At 41.4% G+C, this 22,566-nt stretch overlaps 1 protein-coding gene across 3 annotated transcripts in view; it reads left to right on the top strand.

The window, feature by feature from the left end:
* slc16a13 (solute carrier family 16 member 13) overlaps positions 1-22,566 on the top strand; it is a 43,865-nt gene that overhangs the window by 3,631 nt on the left and 17,668 nt on the right. The gene's annotated exons all lie outside the window — the stretch shown is intronic.

Below are 22,566 nucleotides of genomic sequence, written 5' to 3'. Positions count from 1 at the left end.
TCATAGATGACCAGCAGGGTCAAATAATGACAGTGGTTATAGAGGGTGCAACAGGTCAGCACCTCAGGAGTAAATGTCAGTTCCTTTTTCATAGCCGAGCATTGAGAAGTTGAGAGAGGGGGAGAGATAGATAGGAGAGTGACGAAAACAGCAGGTCCGGGGAAAAGCTCAGTAGTCTGATCTTGGAGTGACAAAAACATGGATTGGTTTTTAGACAAAACGTTTCAGATTTGTTCAATGTTACAAAGATGGAAAAAAGCTGCTCTTTAATATATTTTATGTTCGTCAAACGAGAGATCCGTGTCCAGAGTAACGCCGATGTCCTTCAGTTTTATTTTTGAAGACTGCAACCATCGAGATTAATTGTCAGATCAAACAGCAGATCTCTTTGTTTCTTGGGACCTAGAAATAGCATCTCTGTGAAAGTTTGCCATAGCAACTCAGTAGTTTGCCAAATGACTTAGTAGTAAAATGCTGTTCACTTCACTCCTATGATCCAATCATTCAGTGAGACAAACACACCCCAGGCTCTGACAGACCAACCTGTAAACCACTAACTAACAAGTCTCTTACCCATTCATCCATTTTAGTTGCAAAAAGATGAGACCCTTTAAAAAGGGGAACATTCCAATAAGTTCTCTGGTAAATGAAGTGAAACTTTAATGAAGTTGGAGCTGCCTTCGTGTCTTGGCAAATAGCCTTGATACACAACAGGAGGGCATTTAGCTGGTTACTGCATGGATATGTTTTGCTGTGTCGGCAAGAAACTGGTTTCCTTTTCATACATCTGTACACTAAATTACACTGAACAGAAATATTAAGATTTTACAGTTCATATAAGGAAATCAGTCAATTGAAATAAACAAGACCCTAATCTAAGGCTTGGAATATAGATACAGTGCCTTGCGAAAGTATTCGGCCCCCTTGAACTTTGCGACCTTTTGCCACATTTCAGGCTTCAAACATAAAGATATAAAACTGTATTTTTTTGTGAAGAATCAACAACAAGTGAAATCCAATAAATGTCATTCCACTTCATGATTGTGTCCCACTTGTTGTTGATTCTTCACAAAAAAATACCGTTTTATATCTTTATGTTTGAAGCCTGAAATGTGGCAAAAGGTCGCAAAGTTCAAGGGGGCCGAATACTTTCGCAAGGCACTGTATGTGAAAGGTCTGATGCCGGAGATGAGAAGCAGGTACGGGGAGTCAAACATTTAATAGGAACAGACAGGTAACAGGACAGAAACAGCCTCTGCACACAGGTATTCAAGGACATATGAACATTAATGCAGAAGCAGGTGTTGGATTCGGGGTAAACTTTGACCAGTGAGCTAAGGTGGGGTTTTACCTAGCAAAGACATAGATGACCTTGAGCCAGTGGGTTTGGCGACGGATATGTAGTGAGGGCCAGTCAACAAGAGCATGCAGGTCGAAGTGGTGGGTAGTATATGGGGCTTTGGTAATAAAACGGATGGCACTATGATACACTACATCTAGTTTGCTGAGAAGAGTGTTGGGGGCTATTTTGTAAATGACATTGCCGAAGTCAAGGATCAGTAGGATAGTCAGTTTTACGAGGGCAAGTTTGGCGGCATGAGTGAAGGAGGCTTTGTTGCGAAGTAGGAAGCTGATTCTAGATTTAATTTTGGATTGGAGATGCTTAAAACCTGTTATTGCTAGACGTTCCGATAGTGGAACCCCTCGACAACATCCTGTGAAATGGCAGAGAGCCAAATTCAAATTAAATTACTATAAATATTAAACTTTCATGAAATCACACATGCAATACACCAAATTAACTTATTGAGTGTAGGGGGCAGGATTTTTGTTTTTGGTTAAAAAAACGTACCCATTTGAAATTGCCTATTTCTCAGGCCCAGAAACGAGAAGATGCATAATTGTCAGATTAGGATAGGAAACACTAAAGTTTCCAAAACTGTCAAAATATTGTCTGTGAGTATAACATAACTGATATTGTAGGTGAAAACCTGAGGAAAATCAAACCAGGAAGTGCTGTTTTTCCTGAAAGCTTTCTGTTCCATTGGATGCCTTGCCTCCATTTAAAGGGATATCAACCAGATTCCTTTTCCTATGGCTTCCTCAAGGTGTCAACAGTCTTTAGACATAGTTGCAGGCGTTTATTTTGAAAAATGAGCAAGAAAGATAACATGGCGTCAGTGGATAGCTGGGTGTTTGCAGAGTTTTGCTTGCGCAACAGAGTGGGGCAGCCATTGTCTCCCTCTTCTATTGAAAAAGCGACAGTCCCGGTTGATATATTATCGATTATGTATTTTATAAACAACTTGAGGATTGATTATAAAAAACTTTTGACATTTTCCGTGGACATTACGGACACTATTTGGAATTTGTCTGTCGTCACCGCTCGAGCCTGTGGATTTCTGAACATAACGCGCCAAACAAATGGAGGTATTTTGGATATAAAAAGTCTATGGAACAAAAGGAACATTTCTTGTGTAACTGGGAGTCTTGTGAGTGCAAACATCCAAAGATCAAAGGTAAGTGATTTAATCTATTGCTTTTCTGACTTTCGTGACCAATCTACATGGCTGCTAGTGTTTAATATTTTGTCTACTGAGAGAGATGTTCTTACAAACGCTTGCTATGCTTTCGCCGAAAAGCTGTATTGAAATCTGACATGCCAGGTGGATTAACAACAAGCGAAGCTGTGGTTTGCTATATTGCACTTGTGATTTCATAAAAATTTAATATTTTTAGTATTTTGATTTTGTCGCGCTGCAATTCAGCTGGTGTTGATGAAAATGATCCCGCTAAAGGGATGGGCGCGTCAAGAAGTTAAAGATACAATTGTTGTTAATCCAGCCAATGTGTCAGATTTCAAAAAGGCTTTACGGCGATAGCAAACCATGCGATTATCTGAGGACAGCACCCCATCAATCAAACAGACAATCATATTTCATCCCGCCAGGTGCGACACAAAACTCAGAAATAACGATATAATTCATGCCTTACCTTTGAAGAACTTATTTTGTTGGCACTCAAATGTCCCATAAACATCACAAACGGTCCTTTTGTTCGATAAATTCCGTTATCTCAAATGTCCATTTTATTTGACGCGTTTGATCCAGAAAAACATTGGTTCCAACTTGCACAACATGACTACAAAATATCTAATAAGTTACCTGTAAACTTGTTCCAAACATTTCAAACAACGTTCCTAATACAACTAGGTATTTTTTAACGTAAATAATCAATAACATTTAAGACGGGATAAACTGTGTTCAATACCAGACGAAAACAAAGTGGAGCGAGCTTTCAGGTCGTGCGCCCCAACCACAACAGTACACTAGACTCGACCCTCATTCTGAACAGTCCTACTTCTTCATTTCTCTAAGGAAAACCATTAACCAATTTCTAGACTGACATCTAGTGTAAGCGATAGGAACTGCAAGCAAGTGCGACAAATCTAGATCCACATAAAAAAAAAAAAACATTGAAAAGAGTGACCTAAATAAAATAAAATCCTGTGTGGATTTCTCAGGTTTTTGCCTGCCATATCAGTTCTGTTATACTCACAGTTTTATAAACTTTAGAGTGTTTTCTATCTAAACCTACCAATTATATGCATATCCTAGCTTCTGGGCCTGAGTAGCAGGCAGTTTACTTTGGGAACGCTTTTCATCCGGACATGAAAATACAGCCCTCTAGCCCGAAGAGGTTTTAATGTGAGTCTGGAAGAAGAGTTTACAGCCCAACCAGACACCTAGGTATTTGTAGTTGTAGTCCACATATTCTAGGTGCGGGCAGCAATCGGTTAAAGAGCATGCACTTAAAAACAGTTGGAGGCAATGGAAGGAGTGTTGTATGGCGTTGAAGCTCGTTTGGAGGTTTGTTAGCACAGTGTCCAAAGAAGGGCCAGGTGTATACAGAATGGTGTCGTCTGCGTAGAGGTGGATCAGAGAATCACCAGCAGCAAGAGCGACATCATTGATATATATAGAGAAAAGAGTCTGCCCGACAATTTAACCCTGTGGCACCCCCATAGACTGCCAGAGGTCCAGACAACAGGCCCTCCGATTTGACACACTGAACTCTGTCTGAGAAGTAGTTGGTGAACCAGGCGAGACAGTCATTTGAGAAGCTAAGGCTATTGAGTCTGCCGATAAGAATGTGGTGATCGATAGTCGAAAGCCTTGGCCAGGTCGATGAAGACAGCTGCACAGTACTGTCTTATCGATGACAGTTATGATATCGTTTAGGACCTTGAGCATGGCTGAGGTGCACCCATGACCAGCTCGGAAACCAGATTGCATAGTGGAGAAGGTACGATGTCGTACTTGCCGATATACAGCTTTTGTCAGATTTTACTTAGTGTTTAGGAGAACTCATACAGCAGGTTAGGAAAATTAACGTAGCCGGTTAGGAAAATTGTCACGGTTAGCTAAAATGCAAATATATTCAACTTTTGACTTCAGTTTGACAAAGCTATATCCCTTCTAGCCATCACCGTCTGACCACCAGAGTATTTCAGATTCCTCATTGAGTCACGTGTCTATGAACCACACCTGGGTTCAAATTGTATTTGTTTTCTTTTGAGCTGTGCTTGATTTAGCTTGACTGGCACAATGAAACGAATGGAGTAGTCCCAAAATGACAAACCCCGTCCATCTGGCACTTTAGGCCAGGCCCAATCAAACATTCAAAATATTTGCCGGAAAACAAACACTCTTTGAACCCAGGTCTCCCATTTGTGCAGGTTAAGGGTCAGGGTCTCTGGCAGTGCTGCTCCGGGTCAGGTGATAAATGTGTTGGCCAGATGCACCAGTTGCACGTGTAGCTCCAGTGACGTCACTCCCATGAGAGATAACACAATATGTCTGTCCATTTATTGGCTTAAAATAGTAGAAAAACTAGTTGATGATAGAAATATAGAGACCTTAAGGTATTGGCTTTGTCCTTTAAACTTTAACCCTCACCTGTCTGGGTAGGTAACAGGTACTACTAACGGGTTAAATTCTACCTGGTCATTTACAAAGCAAAATTATTGGGGTATACTGGACTCTGTCATTTCAACATACTATGACTGACTGAAATTATTGACAAAATGATGTTGAAATGACATGAAAACAATGTAGATGCAGTGTTGTTAGTGCCAAGTTGGTATGGAATGTACAGAATGAATGTGATGCGGACCAGAAAGAAGCTCACCTCCATAGAAGACCTAAAATCATCTTTCAGTGAGTGCATCTCAGCGGATGATTCAATCACACCCATTCCAAGTGCTTCTGAATCCTGCGATTGTGGGCAACCTCCTTCTCTGTGTGTTTTACCAGCTGCACCAGTGCAGTGAAACTGTTCATGTCCTAACACGGTTTGACAACAATCTACACAAAATATTCTGTCAAAGTGGGAGAAAAATGTATAATGAAAAAAAGATCCATAAAAATGTGAAATAAAATAGTCGTTTTTGATTTTAATTTTTCGTTTTTTACATTTATTTAAATAGGCAAATCAGTTAAGAACAAATTCGTATTTACAATGACGGCCTACATTCTCGTTGCATAAGTATTCAGCTCCCTGAGTCTTGCAATAGAGGTCTGGCGGGACTGATTTATTTATCCCACAGCTGTTCATACCACACCCACTGCATGGCTTTCTATCCAACTCGCACAGAACTTGTCTCAAACCCAACCACAGTCCCTCAATGTTATTTTTGACGTATGTGACGCAGCTCACTTGCCAGCCAAGGTCCCTGGAATTTTGCGTCCTATAGGCAATATCAAATGCGCAAAAATAACTTAAGAAATGGGTTAAATGACCAGATTCTCGCGTGGCCCATTATATTAGGCTATCTGTATTACTGGGCTATATCAGCCAATATGGTAGATGTAGTTCGAAGACAGCAGAGTTGGAGAAACTTGCCCTTTCTCTTGAGTTATTTTTTACAGCCTACCTTTTAGGAGTGGGAAGATTTTCAGACAGAGAAATAGGGGTGGTCAATATTTATTTCTAGGCAATGTAGAAAACTATAGCCTAATCATATTTATGAAGAACATTTCCTTGGAAAGATAACTGCCCCGTGCTTCTCTGCCCATGCAGGCTATAGCCAACTATTTAATTGAGGCCACACGTGCACATGATCCCGCACGTAGGACTAATGAAATGGAAGGAGCTTGAATGATGACCGTGACACTTGCTACGTTTTGCTCAGGCCTATAGGACATAGCCTACCTTTTAGGAGGACGATTTTGCAGGCAGAGGCAAATAAATGGGGAATCAATACTCATTGAAAATTCGCTCACCATAGTAGCCTAACCTGTGCCTTTTCCTTTTCGATGATGATACAAATGTTTGATTGCAACTCGACTCACGTTGGTTAAGCGCCCTTCAATTCTTTCCGTTATCAATATTTATTTACCGACACTGGTAAACTACAGTCTACGAATATTTACGTTAATTTCATATTTTAAATGTACTGCCACGTGATTCTCCACCCATGTAGGCAGCCCACTCTATTTCAATGAGACCACATACTAGGAGAGGTAGTTAATTAACTGAAGTTGAAGCAGCGAATTCGGTGTGTGAATAATGCAAAAAATATGTGCTTTTAATACAATAGGTAGGCCAACCCATGCAAAGCAGAAAGATGACCGTTTGCAAATAATCTGCAGGACAACATAAGTATTTTTTTTATCCCAAAGTCGTCTCTGATCCCCCTCAGAATGAAAAATGGCAACCTAGCCGCAATGATCTGTCAATGACCCGCATACTGAATGCAGCCCTCTACTTTGCACACCTGATTGCGCAATTTTTGCCTATTCTTTTCTAAATTCTTCAAGCTATGTAAAGATGTTGGGGATCATGGCTAGACAGCACTTTTCAGGTCTTGCCGTACCTAGTATTTCAATCAGATTTAAGTCAAACTAACTTGGCCACTTAAGAACATTAACTGTGTTCTTGGTAAGCAGCTCCAGTGTTGAGTTGAGCTGGTGTTGTAGGTCATTGTCCTGCCAAACGGTGAATTCCCCTCCCAGTCTAAAGCAGTCTGAAGCAGGTTTTTCTATAGGATTTTGCCTATGCTTAGCCCTATCCTGTTTCTTTTCACCTGGAAAAACTCCCCAGTATTAGCCAATGTCATGCATACACAATGATGCAGCCACCACCTTGCTTGAAAATAAGGAGGCAGTTACTCAATGAAGTGTTTTGTTGGATTTTCCCCAAACATAAGGCTTTGCATTTAGGCCCAAAAGTGTATTCCTTTGCAAGTTTTTTGTTTTCAGTATTACTTCAGTGCCTTGTTGCATACAATATTAAATTCACCAATGGCCTCATGGTAACATCCCTGAGCAGTTTAAAAAAAAACCTGGTCTTAGTAGCTGAATCTGTGCTTGATATTCGATACTTGACTGAGGGACCTTACATATGTTCTATGTATGAAGGGTTAGTTATTTACAAATCATGACAACCCCTGATATTGCACATATTGAGTCCATGTCACTTTCTATTTGATTTGTTAAGCCAAATTGTACACCTGAACTAATTTAGGCTTGCCTAAACAAAGGGTCTTAATACTTATACAATGACAACATTTTAGTTATTTAATTTTATAAATATTTTTTCTTCCACTTTGACAGAGTATTTTGTGTAGATATTTGACAAAAAAATATTATAAAAAAAAAAAATCTTGGAAGAATTGTAAAAAAAAAAAAAAAGTTAAACGATACGAAGCATACACATACAAACGACAACATTATACAAACATCAACTACATCGCGCCTGCCCAGAACCACTAGCATACACACACATCTCCAGCGTCCCACATCGCTTTCCGCCACATGGTCCAAAACTGCACCATTTTGTTTCTCTCCGTAGCCCCCACCTTTCAATATTTTAAATAATCGATCATTATATTTTTTACCATTGTGTTAATTAATGGTGGAGTGATTGATTTCCATGTTTTTAGTACATGCTTTTCAAGATGAGTAATGAGAAGAAAGTTGTCTAACTCTGCGGGTATCTCACTACACCCCATATGCCATGTCTTGAAATATTAAAAGACAGCCAACTTTCTAGCTCCACCCATAACTTTTGGACTTCATATCATTCCAAGAAAGCATGGATTATTGAGTCATTACTAGTTTTACATTTAGAACATGACTCTGCCATTGTGCTGTAGAATTTTAGAATTTTGTATAATTCTTTACATTAATTTATACTGGATTAAGCGTATATTTTCGTTAACTGTAATTTTGTTAGTTATGCTCCAACATCTTGTGCCAATATCAGTTATTTTTAAGAGATTGTCAGTTGAATATGCTCTCTGCAAGAGTTTGTATGTCTTCCTTGTCAATGAAATCCATTTTAATCCCACTTTATAACACAATAATAATGTGAAGAAATCCAAGGGGTCTGAATACTTTTGCAAGTCACTGTAATCTTAACTGCACTTGAATTCCTTTTCTCTGCGACCACTGATCCGAACAGCGTTGATAAAGTGAAGCGAATGGCATTCGATCAAAACATGTTGAGTCTCTTGTGCCTTCCTTGTCTGCAGTCCTGGGTGAAATGAGGCATGGGTAGTAAAGCTATTTGGATCACAGCCAGTAAGACAGGCAGAGTGAAGTCTTCTCAAGTGGCAGAAGCATTTGACGGCTTTCAATAGATTGTTTTTCAGCACAGAACCATCACTTCTGACCGTTATAAACTCACCCTGGCACTAGGTTACCTGGTGGTAAATATTGGGGACAGGGAAAGTCTACCCGCATGTTATTGGTGAGTTGTGGGAGAGTGCCCCCTTTTAAAGCTTTGAGAATCTCAAGGACAAGGTTTCTGTAACAACTTAAGGGTTGCGTTAAACATGTACTACCTGTTTTTAGAGAATGCAACTGTGCAGCTAGACTAGAGAGACTGACAGTAATAAAAGACAAACAATGCAAACCACCACTGGGCACAGACGCCCAGTTTCACTGAATTATTATGCCAGTTTAACTCGTCAAACTGGCATAATAGTTTAGTGAAACTGATCTAAAATTGCCTCGCTCTACACAGGTAGCTCTTGTTGGTAGCTTCTCTTTGCAGCTTCTTAGAGTCCCACTACAGAAAGTGCTCAGAGCGACTAATACAAAGACCCAAGATAAATTCTGGATTGTTTTGCGTCGTTGTTTGAAAAGCCAAAGTGCTTCATGCCGAAAAAAGTGCTTGATTACTATGAACTCGACCATCAGAGTTAAAGACTCTTCTTTGGGTCTTTAAACAGGTACTACCTGTCCTCTGAGAATGCACCTCTCTGGCTGTCTGTCTGGCTGTAGACTCTGCAGACGGCTTTCCTCATCTGTGTTAGACAAGACGGAGCACACAGCCAGAGAAGGATCCTTCCTGTAGCTCCTCTCTGAAGGGACGCACACAATGAGTATACAAAACATTAAGAACACCTGCTCTTTCCATGACAGGTGAATCCAGTTGAAATCTATGATCCCTTATTGATGTTACTTGTTAAATCTGATTCAATCAGTGTAGATGAATGGGAGGAAACAGGTGACAGAAGGATTTTTAAACAATTGAGGCATGGATTGTGTATGTGTTCCATTCAGAAGGTGAATGGGCAAGACAAAAGATTTAAGTGCCTTTGAACAGGGTATGGTAGTAGGTGCCAGGTGCACCGGTTGTATCAAGAACTGCAACGCTGCTGGGTTTTTCACACTCAAGTGTCCCATGTTTTTCAAGAATGGTCCACCACCCAAAAGACATACAGCCAACTTGACACAACTGTGGGAAGCATTGGAGGTAACATGGGCCAGCATCCCTGTGGAATGCTTTCGACACCTTGTAGAGTCCATGCCCCGACGAATAGAAGCTGTTCTTTGGGCAAAGGGTGGGTGGGGTGTTCTTACTGTATACTCAGTGTAGAGTGCTCCTTAGCGAATGATTAGATCACAATCATCCCACTAATTAGAGAGACAGTCCTGACCTGCACCTCCTCATGCACCTTTACAGGGTGTTGGTTGATGCTACCAGCTGTTCTCCTCTGGCTAACTGTCATCACAGTGCAGTCAAACACACCTGAGATCCCCTCAGTCTATACAGGTGGCTCCCGTTGGCAGCTTTCCAAAGGTACCTGGCCGGACGCTTCAGCCGTCGTCGTTATCAATCTTGTAGTCCTTTCACTTGTCTGCAACCGTGAAGGAAATGAGATGGGATGAGACGGGAAGCTGGAGGCTCTCTCCATCTCCATCTCTCCACCCGTTATCCATTGTTCTCATTTCCCCTGTGCATAGAGCCGATGAAGAGGTGTAATGACACCGCCATAGCCCCCAGGGTCTTATTCGAAAGGCTCTGCATGTTTGTGAAGAGATCACGTAGAGATGCATAGACTTGGATTCGTAAAAAAGTTGTTCTCCAGTCTAGGAATGTGATTTCACAGATTACGTGGTTACATTTCCTTTGGTCTGCTCCATTTTGGATTCTTCATATTATAGTACACCTCATAAAGCCAGGGGATAAATGGTGAAAACCCAACAGTCTATAGCTCATACACTTTCCATTAGAAGTTGGCATGAGGCAGGCTGAACAAAGCCAGGCCATGCAATTCAATATCCATCTTCAAACAAAAGCAATACAAGTCAAAATAGTTAATATTACCAAAGGAAATAGAGGGACTAACTGTACAGATAGATAACAACAATAAAAATGATATTTTGAAAGTACTTTAAGCATATGTTTTTGTTTGTCTCCTCCATCTCCACTAAGTAAATTTGAAGGAGTTTTTTTTCTATTAATTATAAAATTAACAGCAGTACATAAAGACTCACGTGAAGGCCAAATTACAGAAGAGGAATGTCTTGATGCATTAGCCCTTATTGCACATTCCATGACCGAACGCTCTAAGCACACTTCCTACTGGTGTGGCAATATCTGGTGTGGCATACTATAGAACGAAAGTCATAGTTGTTATCGACAATATAACAGTGCTACCACTGTCGCAGTTTTTTTACTAGCTGTCTTCACGACTTTCCTCAAATGAATATTATTAATGTACATCAAATTGTTACATCGGCCTCAGACTCCAGCTAGCAAGAACGAAAATGGCGTTGAGAGAGAGATAGATATATATATATATATATATATATATATATATATATATATATATATATATATATATATATATATATATATATATATATATAGCTACATAGACAACTATGAAGGTGAGTACCAAGTCAGTGACAGATAAAGCTAGCTACAATCATTAGCTAGCTAGCTAATTTAACTAGTATCTGTAGCTAGCTAGTTACTTCGTAAGATGATGTAACGTTGACAGAATCTACCTGAGAATGTGTACTTGTTAGCTTGCTGAACTTACGCTAGCTACCTACAGTGCCTTGCGAAAGTATTTGTCCCCCTTGAACTTTGCGACCTTTTGCCACATTTCAGGCTTCAAACATAAATATATAAAACTGTATTTTTTTGTGAAGAATCAACAACAAGTGGGACACAATCATGAAGTGGAACGACATTTTTTGGATATTTCAAACTTTTTTAACAAATCAAAAACTGAAAAATTGGGCGTGCAAAATTATTCAGCCCCTTTACTTTCAGTGCAGCAAACTCTCTCCAGAAGTTCAGTGAGGATCTCTGAATGATCCAATGTTGACCTAAATGACTATATGATGATGATAAATACAATCCACCTGTGTGTAATCAAGTCTCCGTATAAATGCACCTGCACTGTGATAGTCTCAGAGGTCCGTTAAAAGCGCAGAGAGCATCATGAAGAACAAGGAACACACCAGGCAGGTCCGAGATACTGTTGTGAAGAAGTTTAAAGCCGGATTTGGATACAAAAAGATTTCCCAAGCTTTAAACATCCCAAGGAGCACTGTGCAAGCGATCATATTGAAATGGAAGGAGTATCAGACCACTGCAAATCTACCAAGACCTGGCCGACCCTCTAAACTTTCAGCTCATACAAGGAGAAGACTGATCAGAGATGCAGCCAAGAGGCCCATGATCACTCTGGATGAACTGCAGAGATCTACAGCTGAGGTGGGAGACTCTGTCCATAGGACAACAATCAGTCGTACATTGCACAAATCTGGCCTTTATGGAAGAGTGGCAAGAAGAAAGCCATTTCATAAAGATATCCATAAAAAGTGTTGTTTAAAGTTTGCCACAAGCCACCTGGGAGACACACCAAACATGTGGAAGAAGGTGCTCTGGTCAGATGAAACCAAAATTGAACTTTTTGGCAACAATGCAAAACGTTATGTTTGGCGTAAAAGCAACACAGCTCATCACCCTGAACACACCATCCCCACTGTCAAACATGGTGGTGGCAGCATCATGGTTTGGGCCTGCTTTTCTTCAGCAGGGACAGGGAAGATGGTTAAAATTGATGGGAAGATGGATGGAGCCAAATACAGGACCATTCTGGAAGAAAACCTGATGGAGTCTGCAAAAGACCTGAGACTGGGACGGAGATTTGTCTTCCAACAAGACAATGATCCAAAACAGAAAGCAAAATCTACAATGGAATAATTCAAAAATAAACATATCCAGGTGTTAGAATGGCCAAGTCAAAGTCCAGACCTGAATCCAATCGAGAATCTGTGGAAAGAACTGAAAACTGCTGTTCACAAATGCTCTCCATCCAACCTCACTGAGCTCGAGCTGTTTTGCAAGGAGGAATGGGAAAAAAATTCAGTCTCTCGATGTGCAAAACTGATAGAGACATACCCCAAGCGACTTACAGCTGTAATCGCAGCAAAAGGTGGCGCTACAAAGTATTAACTTAAGGGGGCTGAATAATTTTGCACGCCCAATTTTTCAGTTTTTGATTTGTTAAAAAAGTTTGAAATATCCAATAAATGTCGTTCCACTTCATGATTGTGTCCCACTTGTTGTTGATTCTTCACAAAAAAATACAGTTTTATATCTTTGTTTGAAGCCTGAAATGTGGCAAAAGGTCGCAAAGTTCAAGGGGGCCGAATACTTTCGCAAGGCACTGTATATTTGCTAGCTAAAAATAATTGTTATTCATGTCTTCTACAGTATCTAACAAAGATACATTGACAGGGGAGATCACTGTGAGGACTGCCTGTCACAGGTCCACGAGGGGGAATGAAAAGCCACACAGCATGAGAGTAGGGAAAGGTTATAGATGGTGACTAGTGCCCTTGTTAAATATCTCCTGTGGGACACTGTCATGATGGTGTGTTGGAGACAGTGTCAATGTTTCATCTTATCAATAGATGGATATTAATGATGGGTCCCAATCCCAATTGAGAATTGCCCACTAAACAGGTTATTTGGTAAAGCTCTGTTGATGCAGTGTTTGGTAATTTTGTTACTGAGACACAATGTATTCCTGTATTGTTAAATGAGCCCCTCGTTAAGACTAGACACTACTATGTTTGCTGTTATTTATGGGCCGCATAATTCTTGTTTCTCACGTCAGTCTTTCATAATACTTATCTTCGCTTCACAGATGATGTTAAAGCACTCCATACCAGTGATAGTGGTTCAAAGCAGGAAGTGCTCTGTGCAATCATCTGGTGGCCCTTCTTTACCAGACAGTGCACTACTCTCAACTACACATTCCTGCTGCACCACCAGTTCACAGCTGCACAGACACAGAACAGAACAGAGTTGGCTCAAGCCAAGAACACTTGTGAGTCTGTCAATATCCATAAAAAAATGCACCTGAAAAGTATTCAGCCTATGTAACAGTAAATCCTTGTTAATTAGGGTGTGAAGCCAGGTCTGGTTGATGGGATAGAGTTCTGTAAACCTAGTAACTCGTGTGCTGATGGAATAAGGTAAGTTAGAGGTTCCTTGAATGGAAACATTTTAGAAAAAAATGTATTTAGATTTTTTTTGTATCCAGATGATACAAGCCTAAACAGTAGCGTATTTACAATGTCATGACAAGTGTTTGGGACAAAGACTGGGGCGGAATATAGTTGAAGTCGGAAGTTTACATAGTCATTAAAACTCATTTTTCAAACACTCCACAAATGTATTGTTAACAAACTATAGTTTTGGAAAGTCTGTTAGGGCATCTACTTTGTGCATGACACAAAGTCATTTTTCCAACAATTGTTTATAGACAGATTATTTCACTTATAATTCACTATCACAATTCCAGTGGGTCAGAAGTTTACATGCACTAAGTTGACTGTGCCTTCAAACAGCTTGGAAAATTCCAGAAAATTATGTCATGGCTTTAGAAGCTTCTGATTGGCTAATTGACATAATTTGAGTCAGTTGGAGGTGTACCCGTGGATGTATTTTAAGGCCTACCTTCAAACTCAGTGCCTCTGCTTGACATCATGGGAAAATCAACTGAAATCAGAAAAATAATTGTAGACCTCCACAAGTCTGTTTCAGCCTTGGGAGCAATTTCCAAATGCCTGAAGATACCACGTTCATCTGTACAAATAATAGTATGCAAGTATAAACACCATGGCACCACGTAGCAGTCATAACGCTCAGGAAGGCGACGCGTTCTGTCTCCTAGAGATGAATGTATTTTAGTGCGAAAAGTGCAAATCAATCCCAGAACAACAGCAAGGACCTTGTGAAGATGCTGGAGGAAACGGGTACAAAAGTATCTATATCCACAGTAAAATGAGTCCTATATCGACATAACCTGAAAGGCCACTCAGCGAGGAAGAAGCCACTGCTCTAAAACCGCCATAAAAAAGCCAGACTAAGGTTTGCAACTGCACGTGGGGACAAAGATCGTACTTTTTAAAGAAATGTCCTCTGGTCTGATGAAACAAAAATAGAACTGTTTGGCCATAATGACCATTGTTATGTTTGGAGGAGAAAGGGGAGGCTTGCAAGCTGAAAAACACCATCCCAACTGTGAAGTACGGGGGTGGCAGCATCATGTTGTGGGGGTGCTTTGCTGCAAGAGGGACTGGTGCACTTCACAAAATAGATGGCATCATGAGGAATGAAAATTATGTGGATATATTGAAGCAATATCTCAAGACATCAGTCAGGAAGTTAAAGCTTGGTCGCAAATGGATCTTCCAAATGGACAAAGTTGTGGCGAAATGGCTTAAGGACAACAAAGTCAAGGTATTGGAGTGGCCATCACAAAGCCCTGACCTCAATCCTATCGAACATTTGTGGGCAGAACTGAAAAAGCTTGTGCAAGCAAGGAGGCCTACAAACCTGACTCGGTTCCACCAGCTCTGTCAAGAGGAATGGGCCACAGTTCACCCAACTTTTTGTGGGAAGCTTGTGGAAGGCTACCTGAAACGTTTGACCCAAGTTAAACAATTTAAAGGCAATGCTACCAAATACTATGAAACTTCTGACCCACTGGGAATGTGATGAAATGAATAAAAGCTGAAATAGATTATTCTCTCTGCTATTATTCTGACAATATACAGAATGGAGAGCTGAAGTTGAAGAGATCTCATGCTTACTACTGACAGGTGCAAGGTCAAATCCTTCTCACAGGTTGTAGCTGGTGTGACTTTGTCGTCTGTGCACAGGAGGACAACCTAGTTGAAAGGATACATACAGATCTACAGGTTTCAAAGACTATAAGAGAGAAGGTTGACCACTTATTTGTACCACTACTTGCAGAAGTGACTTATCTCTCACCTGCATGGTTCCCCTGCATGGGTGCCAAGTTTAGTGATTTCATGAAAAATAAGTATTGATGTTCTCGTGAAACTACAGTGGAATAGATTTGTTTAAAAATATATATATTTCAGCAAATGTTCAACAGTTTAGTTAATCAATTACACATCTCTAACATTGTATTCAATCTTGCATTCTGGCAATTCTGTGTTTACTTGATTTCTTTCCCCCACCCCTAAACTCATTGATAATTAAAGCCAATACAAGCGCCATACAAACAGATATTCACTACAACACAAATTATTGATACATGTCATAGATAAACAAATTATTATTTTGCTGCCAGCAAATAAACACGTGTATTTACACTGGCTTGGCCCATGCTCTTACCAAAGGTCCGTTTTGATAGTTGACCAACAGGCACGCCACTGGAAATAATTGGTTGATGCTGCCTGAGATGGTCAGGGAGATGACTGTGTCAAACAGCTTGTGTTCCTTTTACTCTGGATAATTATTTCAACATGCACTCTCAACCTGGCAATGGATTGGGTCTCCCTAACCTCATGCGCTGGCATCTGTGTGCGTCTTGACAGAAAGGCTGGCCGGTAGACCTTGCACGGAACAATGTAATCTATGAGAAAGCTCCTATCCAGCATAATGGCCATGTCAGGGGTGAGAAAGGAAATGTTTCCAGACTGCTTGAAGATCTCCTTGTCACTCACAGATCCAGCATACAACGATGACACAAAAGTGACAGCTCCATGTGACTTTCCCAACATGCCCTTAAAGGTGCAGTGTGACTTGTAGGAAGAAAACACCTCACTCTGCAGTAGTAGTGAAGATGGTGTCTGACAGTGCAGTAAATCACTACCTGGGTGTCTGGATAGTCCTTCAACTCAGGTGGGCTTTGATGGTTTCCTTGGGGATCCATATCTGTGCTGATCCATGCAGACAGAGGAAGTTGGCCCAAGAGATAATAATCCATCTCACTGTCGATTGGTGGATGCTGAACCGATGGGCCAAATCCTTCTGCTTCAGACCCAGCGACAGATGAGTCATAAATGAGAAGAACCCATAACACAAAGTAAATAATGTTTAACAATTACAGTAAGATCTGTATTTAATGAAGTTGACCCTTACTGGTTTTCTTCAAGTAACACTTGTTTCAGGTGGATTGGTGCTTGTGAGTCTTATAAACTTAGTCTCTGCTGCCCACTCAATCAAGTGCCAGAAGGCCAGTAGCTTGCAAATCTAAAGATGGACCCAGAGTATTTGAATACCAAACAAACTCATTACTATTATTGCCCATCTTCTCTAAGCATCAAGTAGCACTAGACATGACCTAGCTGCTATTGTAGCTGTTGTCACAACGTACCTTTTTCTCTACATCGACCCCGGAAGCTACGGAAGCTCACAATACCATTACACTTTGAAGAAAATGAGCATGGAAGCACTGAACAATGTTCATTAGCACCTCCTTCACGGGGTTGTAATTTAAACGTAGTCATTGCGAACAATTTCAGTCAAATGCATTGCCGACAATTAGCTAGCTAGTAAGATCATGATAAAAATAGCGGAAATCGCTCCGGAAGTCAGCACCCCGGTAGGAAGTAAAATAGAACGTGGGAGGCGGTATAATGCATAGAGCCTATTAAAGTCTTTTAGTCCGGGAAAACTCCAGGGCTTGATGGCATACCAGTTGAGGTATAGCAAACCTTTTTTGATGTTCTCCAAAGACCATTATTAGCATGTTTTACCCACTCCTATAAACATGGTAGATTAGCAGATACTCAACAGGAAGGTCAGATTTCATTATTACTGAAACAGGAACCAAGTGGTAAATATAAAGATCCAGTCCATTAAAGCCCCTTACAATTCAGTGTTGTGATGCAATGATTAAAGCGAAATGCATAGCGCATTGAATTAAAAGGTATTATTCATCCTAATCGGACATATGGACGATACAGTGGAGATAATATAAGACAAGAACTGGAAACAATAGAACACTATGACACATCTGGGAAACCAGGCCTGGTATTCATAGCTGAAAAGGCTTTTGATAAAGTAGGACATGAATGTAATATTTAAATAATATTTTAAATATTATATAATATTTCAATTTTGGAGAAACTCTTTTGCAGTGTGTTAAAGTTATGTACAGTGCATTCGGAAAGTATTCAGACCCCTTGACTTTTTCCACATTTTGTTACATTACAGCCTTATTCTAAAATGGATTACATTGTTTTTTTCCCCTCATCAATCTACACACACTACCCCACAATGACAAAGCAAAAACAGGTTTTTAGAAATGTTTGCAAATGTCTAAAAAAAAACAATGGAAATTTACATGAGTATTCAGGCCTTTTACTCAGTACCTTTTGGCAGCAATTACAGCCTCGAGTCTTCTAGGGTATGACACTAAAAGCTTGGCACACCTGTGTTTGGGGAGTTTCTCCCATCCTTCTCTCCCGATTCTCTTAAGATCTGTCAGGTTGGATTGGGAGCATCGCTGCACAGCTATTTTCAGTTATTTCCAGAGATGTTCGATCGGGTTCAAGTCCGGGCTCTGGCTGGTCCACTCAAGGACATTCAGAGACTTGTCCCGAAGCCACCCCTGCGTTGTCTTGGCTGAGTGCTTAGGGTCGTTGTCCTGTCGGAAGGTGAACCTTTGCCCCAGACTGATGTCCTGAGCGCTCTGGAGCAGGTTTTATTCTAGGATCTCTCTGTACTTTGCTCTGTTCATCTTTTCCTCTATCCTGACTAGTTTCCCAGTCCCTGCAGCTGAAAAACATCCCCACAGCATGATATTGCCACCACCGGCATTCACCGTAGGGATGGTGTCAGGTTTCCTCCAGATGTCATTCAGGCCAAAGAGTTTCATCTTGGTTTCATCAGACCAGAGAATCTTGTTTCTCATGGTCTGAGAGTCTGTAGGTGGCCTTTGGCAAACTCCAAGCAGGCTGTCATGTGCCTTTTTACTGAGCAGTGGCTTCCGCTACTCTAGCAAAAAGGCCTGATTGTTGGAGTGCTGCAGAGATAGTTGTCCTTCTGTAAGGTTCTCCCATCTTCCCAGAGGAACTCTGGAGCTCTGTCAGAGGGACCATCAGGTTTTTGGTCACCTTCCCTTCTCCCTCGATTGCTCAGTTTGGCTGGGCGGCCAGTTCTAGGAAGAGTCTTGGTGGTTCCAAACTTCTTCCATTTAAGGATGATGGAGGCCACTGTTTTCTTGGAGACCTTCAATGCTCCAGAAATGTTTTTGTACCATTCCCCAGATCTGTGCCTCGACACAGTCCTATCTCGGAGCTCTACAGACAATTCCTTTGACCTCATGGCTTGGTTTTTGCTCTGACTTGCACTTTCAACTGTGGGACCTTATATCCAAATCATGTCCAATCAATTGAATTTACCACAGGTGGACTCCAATCAAGTAGTGGAAATGGAAGAATGATCAATGGAAACAGGATGTACCTGAACTCAATTTCGAGTCTCCAAGCAAAGGGTCTCACATTTATATGAGCAAGAAATATTCAATTTTATTTGGAACGGTAAGCCAGACAAAATTTAAAGGGCCTATTTATATAATGAATATGAATTAGGAAGGCAGAAATGATTGAAGATTAAAGTATTAGACCTTTCACTAAAGGCTTAGGTCATACAAAAGTTATCCTTAAATCCAAACTGGTTCTCTAGCAGATTAGTAAGAATGTCTCACCCTATGTTCAAGAATGGCCTTTTCCCCTTTATTCAGATTACAACCGCTCACATTCGGTTATTTGAAAATGAAATAATATCCAAAATATTGCTATTTCTTAATTGTTTAATCCACCACAAAAGACCAGAACAAATATTACAAATATTATGCCAACATAAATATATGGAAGTGTCTGCTCTTCCCATATTTACAACCAACTGATTGCAGCATTATTGCAAAAATAGAAGAGCCAAGACCAAAATTTGTTCAAGAAAACTGCTATTTTTTTTAAAAGTTTATCAAACCTCCCACTTATGCTGCTGTGTTCCGTCCATCCATCCATCCCTCTCATTCTGTCTACTCGAGTTCTGGGTCCTGGAATGGAAGGTGCTTATCTCTGATTTTTCATAATATACTCTTGTACACATCAGTTGCAGTCAATTCCATTTTAGTTTCAGATTAGTGCCACTTTTTTTCTTCAGATTGTTCTAGCCCTTACGTCAAGTTTTAATTCAAATGTTTTGAGTATTCTATTAATAGATTTTATTGTTTTGACCCACAATAAGTGTAATTCATTTCCATTGTAAATCAATGACTCAACCGTATAATACAATATTTTTGTGATAGATTTAATGTGACAGTGAGGGTGGAACATAGTGGTCTAAGTATTAGTGATACACCGATATGATATTTTTGTCTGATAACGAAATCCGATATTTTCCTGGACAAAAAAAACGATACCGATAACCGATATTAAACATTTTATCTGCCTTTTTAAGCATTCTAGTACAGTTAACTACACTGCTCAAAAAAATAAAGGGAACACTAAAATAACACATCCTAGATCTGAATGAATGAAATATTCTTATTAAATACTTTTTTCTTTACATAGTTGGATGTGCTGACAACAAAATCACACAAATTATTAATGGAAATCAAATGTATCAACCCATGGAGGTCTGGATTTGGAGTCACACTCAAAATTAAAGTGGAAAACCACACTACAGGCTGATCCAACTTTGATGTAATGACCTTAAAACAAGTCAAAATGAGGCTCAGTAGTGTGTGTGGCCTCCACGTGCCTGTATGACCTTCCTACAACGCCTGGGCATGCTCCTAATGAGATGGAGGATGGTCTCCTGAGGGATCTCCTCCCAGACCTGGACTAAAACATCCGCCAACTCCTGGACAGTCTGTGGTGCAACGTGGCGTTGGTGGATGGAGCGAGACATGATGTCCCAGATGTGCTCAATTGGATTCAGGTCTGGGGAACGGGCGGGCCAGTCCATAGCATCAATGCCTTCCTCTTGCAGGAACTGCTGACACACTCCAGCCACATGAGGTCTAGCATTGTCTTGCATTAGGGGGAACCCAGGGCCAACTGCACCAGCATATGGTCTCACAAGGGGTCTGAGGATCTCATCTCGGTACCTAATGGCAGTCAGGCTACCTCTGGCAAGCACATGGAGGGCTGTGCGGCCCCCCAAAGAAATGCCACCCCACACCATGACTGACCCACCGCCAAACCGGTCATGCTGGAGGATGTTGCAGGCAGCAGAACGTTCTCCACGGCGTCTCCAGACTGTCACGTCTGTCACGTGCTCAGTGTGAACCTGCTTTGATCTGTGAAGAACACAGGGCGCCAGTGGCGAATTTGCCAATCTTGGTGTTCTCTGGCAAATGCCAAACGTCCTGCACAGTGTTGGGCTGTAAGCACAACCCCCACCTGTGGACGTCGGGCTCTCATACCACCCACGTGGAGTCTGTTTCTGACCGTTTGAGCAGACACATGCACATTTGTGGCCTGCTGGAGGTCATTTTGCAGGGCTCTGGCAGTGCTCCTCCAGCTCCTCCTTGCACAAAGGCGGAGGTAGTGGTCCTGCTGCTGGGTTGTTGCCCTCCTACGGCCTCCTCCACGTCTCCTGATGTAGTGACCAAAACATCAGCCAGGAAGCATAGGAACTGAGAAGTGGTCTGTGGTCCCCACCTGCAGAACCACTCCTTTATTGGGGGTGTCTTGCTAAATGCATATAATTTCCACCTGTTGTCTATTCCATTTGCACAACAGCATGTGAAATTTATTGTCAATCAGTGTTGCTTCCTAAGTGGACAGTTTGATTTCACAGAAGTGTGATTGACTTGGAGTTACATTGTGTTGTTTTAAGTGTTCCATTTATTTTTTTGAGCAGTGTATTTAACGCACACACATGAACGCAGCGGTCTAAGGCACTGCGTCTCAGTGCAAGAGGGGTCACTACAGTCCCCGGCCCGTCAGGAAGTCCAGTACCCAGTTGCACAGGGCGGGGTCGAGACCCAGGGTCTCGAGCTTGGTGACGAGCTTGGAGGGCACTATGGTGTTAAATGCCGAGCTGTAGTCGATGAACAGCATTCTCACATAGGTATTCCTCTTGTTCAGATGGGTTAGGGCAGTGTGGTTGAGATTGCATCGTCTGTGGACCTATTTGGGCGGTAAGCAAATTGGAGTGGGTCTAGGGTGTCAGGTAGGGTGGAGGTGATATGGTCCTTGACTAGTCTCTCAAAGCACTTCATGATGACTGAAGTGAGTGGTAGTCGTTTAGCTCAGTTACCTTAGCTTTCTTGGGAACAGGAACAATGGTGGCCCTCTTGAAGCATGTGCGAGCAACAGACTGGGATAGGGATTGATTGAATATGTCCGTAAACACACCAGCCAGCTGGTCTGCGCATGCTCTGAGGCAGCTGGGGATGCCGTCTGGGCCTGCAGCCTTGCGAGGGTTGACACGTTTAAATGTTTTCCTCACGTCGGCTGCAGTGAAGGAGGGTCCGCATGTTTTAGTTGCGGGCAGTGTCAGTGGCACTGTAATGTCCTCAAAGCGGGCAAAAAAGTTATTTAGTCTGCCTGGGAGCAAGACATCCTGGTCCGTGACGGTGCTGGTTTTCTTTTTGTAATCCGTGATTGACTGTAGACCCTGCCACATACCTCTTGTGTCTGAGCCGTTGAATTGAGATTCTACTTTGTCTCTATACTGACGCTTAGCTTGTTTGATTGCCTTGCGGAGGGAATAGTTACACTGTTTGTATTCGGTCATGTTTCCAGTCACCTTGCCCTGATTAAAAGCAGTGGTTCGCGCTTTCAGTTTCACGCGAATGCTGCCAACAATCCACGGTTTCTGGTTTGGGAATGTTTTAATTGTTGCTATGGGAACGACCTCTTCAACGCACGTTCTAATGAACTCGCACATCGAATCAGCGTATTCGTCAATGTTGTCGTCTGACGCAATACGGAACATATCCCAGTCCACGTGATGGAAGCAGTC

The sequence above is a fragment of the Oncorhynchus mykiss genome, chromosome 9, assembly GCF_013265735.2.
Source record: "Oncorhynchus mykiss isolate Arlee chromosome 9, USDA_OmykA_1.1, whole genome shotgun sequence".
NCBI classification, from domain to species: Eukaryota; Metazoa; Chordata; class Actinopteri; order Salmoniformes; family Salmonidae; genus Oncorhynchus; species Oncorhynchus mykiss.
Note: the sequence above shows the minus strand (reverse complement) of the source record. Positions and strands in the feature narration are given on the sequence as shown.